The sequence below is a fragment of the Eleginops maclovinus genome, chromosome 11, assembly GCF_036324505.1.
Source record: "Eleginops maclovinus isolate JMC-PN-2008 ecotype Puerto Natales chromosome 11, JC_Emac_rtc_rv5, whole genome shotgun sequence".
Classification (NCBI taxonomy): Eukaryota; Metazoa; Chordata; class Actinopteri; order Perciformes; family Eleginopidae; genus Eleginops; species Eleginops maclovinus.
The window spans coordinates 25,412,191-25,416,017 of record NC_086359.1 but is presented as its reverse complement, the minus strand read 5'-3'; positions in this window follow the sequence as shown (position 1 = coordinate 25,416,017).

Here is a 3,827-nt window from a genome sequence, read left to right as displayed (position 1 = left end):
TGGAGGCGAGCCAGGCTGAGAGACCACCCCCGGGCATTAATCACCTTCTCGATGGACATGCCAGTCGGGCTGAGGGATGGCACCAGCAACCGGGGCTCGGCTGACGGAGCTCGAATATCCGCCGTCGCAGACACTGGCACGCAGTCGGACCTTTGGTCTCTGGAGGAGTTCCTGGCCTGCGGTTTCGCGCGGGACGACCTGCGACCCGTCAGCCTCAGCCTGTCGGCCGCCAACCGCTCCCCTATAGCCATCGAGGGAGCGTTCTTCGCTAGGCTCTCGACGACCTGCAGCGGGGGGCGTACTACATCCTGCCGTTCCATGGTATACGTGAGCAGCTCAGTCCGGGCCATGTGCCTCTCCTACGAGTCGTTGCTCAACCTCGGCCTCTTGCCCATTAACTTCCCGTCGGACGACGTTGCAGGGGGGCCCAAGGACAGGCGTAGCCCTGACACGGCTGACACGCCAGTCCAGCCCCTGTCCATCAATGCGACGAGGTCAACCAACGGCGGCTGCGTGGGGCCAAGTAACCCCCGGGACGCCCAGTGCTCATGTCCTCAGCGCACTGTCCCCCCAGCGCGCCCCGCAGTACTGCCGTTCCCTTGTACGCCAGAGAACAATAACCGGATGAAAGGTTGGCTACTCGGGAGATATGCCTCGTCAACATTCAATACTTGCCCCCATCAGGCACTACCATGCATGGAGGGGCCACCTATCGAGATGCACGTGGACCCCGCAGCTACGCCTATGGCATGCCACACCGCGGCTACGGTGCCTCTTCACTGGCAGCGGAGGGTTCATGATGACCTCCTGCGGGACTAAGCCCTTGGGGTCATTGAACGCGTGCCATACGGCAAGCCGGTGGCGTGGTGCCATCGTATGGTAGTCACTCGGAAGCACGACGGTTCCCCCCGCAGGACCGTGGACCTCTCCCCCCTCAACAAGTTCTGCCAACGTGAGACCTTCGCCACTGAGTCCCCGTTCCACCTCGCACGCCGCGTCCCGAAGGGCACCTGGAAGACCGTCACGGACGCCTGGAACGGCTACCACAGTGTTCCCCTGCGTGAGTCGGATCGCCACCTCACTACCTTCATCACGCCCTTCGGCCGTTGGCGCTACACCAGGGCACCACAGGGTTTCCTGTCGTCAGGGGATGGCTACAACCGTCGGTTTGACGCCGTCCTCTCGGACTATGAACGCAAGGAACGTTGTGTGGATGACACCATCCACTATGACACCGACCTGGAGCAACACTGGTGGAGGACCATCGACTTCCTGACGCGTGTCGGCCGGTCGGGCATCGTGTTGAATCCGGTGTTGAATCCTGCATCCGTTGAATAAGGTATAAAAGTCAACAACCAGAGCCTAACCTGCCACTACCTCGATGATTGTGGAGACTTACTGGAAACCTCTCGCTCAAACGGGATAGAACAATAAGGTATCAGCTGTTTAAATATTGTTTACCAAGTGAATGGAATGCGGAAGTGGGCGGTACCACTGTAGTGCAATACTACGGTGGCCAAAACTTAGTTTACATTTATGGTTGGCTACATATTGTTCTGTAGATGGGCTTTTATATTCCATTAATTTATACAATTAAAAGTCTGCGATTTATTGCTAGGGATGTCGTTCATGTTTAAACTTCATTTAAACCTCTTGCCTATAATATCTCGTAGCATTAAACTTCGCCACAAAGTTCTGATAGGTCATAAGCAGTGCGTTTACGGGAGTCGATCTCTTTTCTCAAACAACTAACCTGCTCCAGAGTACGTTAGGTGTAATACATACATTTCCATGGCAATTTACCTCAGCAAGAATTGAACCACCTTCATATAGGACTGTAAACCCAGAGTAAACCCTGAAATTACCTGAGCTAATCCTGGCTGGTAGTACCAGCCATTGGTTAAATCAGGACCGATGCAGACTCAGTGGGCTTGATAGGGAGGGTACACAATGCGACATTTGACTGGAGACTGTTTGGAATTGGGGCTTTCTGTCATCATGCCAAAGGAATTACTTAACAGGTAGACTTATTGGTCTGTATATATTATTTATGTATTTATTTATTTCTAGCCAAGTAAAGGACACGACTCATGTTTGATTGACAATTCATAATATAATCGATTGGCTTATTTTTTTTTAGTAATACCAAATAATCATGCATCATAAATCATTGGACGCTGGAGTTGAATTTATGGAATAATAGTTTGTTCAAGTGTGTTTTTTTCTTATAACTAATTAAGTCAGGAGTTTTGCTTTTCACAATTCACCATTTATTGAAATGACTATATTTTTACCTAGTGTTCTATGAAAAATAGATAATAAATGACATTTATATAGCAGTTTTCCCAGTGCTTAACAGAGCAACAACAACAAAAAAATGTCGTAACCCAAATGAAATATAAACATTTATTTTTTTACATTGGGCCCGCCCTGGTAAATCAAATGCCCGCCCACAGATGTATGTCTGCCGCTGGATCTGAGCGGAGGTGGTGGATAGGGTTGATGCGGTCAGAGCGCCGGGTGGAGGTGTGCATGAGAGCAGCTGGGTTTTGGACATATTGTAGCTTGTTGAGGGTGTATGCAGGTCAACCATAAGGATGCCGATGCAGTATTCAATTCGGGATGAAATGAAAGCATGGATGAGAGTTTCAGCTGAGAAGAGAGAGGGAGGGTCAGATACAGGCTATATTGTTAAGGTAGAAAAAGGCAGTTTTTGTGACGTACTTCACTGGAGGGAGGAAAGTGAGGGTGGGGTCGAGGATGATAGCAAGGTTACAGACGTGAGTGGAGGGGTTGACGAGAGGGATTGAGAGAAATCCTAGGTGGAGCGGGTTAGTAAGTTTGGGCTGATGATGATTACTTCAGATTTGTCACAGTTAAGTTTCAGTAAGTTGTTTTGCATTCCTGTTTTAATATCTGTGACTCATTTGATGAGTTGGGAGTGTGTGGCTGTGGAAACAGTTTAGCTGGAGAATTAGATCTGGGTGTCATCGGCATAACAGTGGAACCAGAGTTGGTATTTGATAGAAGATTTGTTCAAGTGGGAGGATGTAGATGATAAAGATCAGGGCACCAAGTACAGAGCCCTGGGGGACACCGAAGCAGCAGTGGGGTATTTGCGGTTGATGGAAATGAATTGTTGTCTGTCAGAAAGATATGATTTAAGCCAGGATAAGGCTTCGCCGGTATTGCCGATGGAGGACTTGAGGCGGGTGATGAGGATGGAGTGGTTGATGGGGTCGAAGGAGGCTCTAAGCATAAGGAGTCTGAGGATGGACAGGGAACAAGAGTCAGAAGAAAGGAGAGTGTTCTGGGTGACCTTGAGTAGAGCCGTTTTAGTGATGTGGCGAGTGTGTCAACCGGAGATTGAAATTGTTCATGAAGGTAATTGCAGTCAAGGTGAGATTTAAGTTGACACTTCAGTTACACTGAATCAACATTTGGATAATGGAGTGGTTGTGTGTAATTTCCAACCTCGACTGCAGTGAATGAGGTTAGTTTCTTTTTTTCCAAAGCAACAAAAAAAACAAACAATGTCCCTTTTTTAAGAAAGAGAACATTAGTATTATTGGGTGGACCTTGAAACTATTCTGGAATGACATCCCCCCCCCCACATTTCACTCATATACAGCCCTGTCCTGATTTTCCTCATGATCATTTAAAAAACATGGTTTTCCTGCAGATTAGCTAAATCGAGTGTTGTATCTCTGAATATTCTGGCACAGTTAATAAAACAACCAAAACCAGAAAATATATATTATTAGTAACAGGATTAAAATGATTGTGTAAAACAACTTCTGTCTAAAGAACACGAACATGAGGCGGTA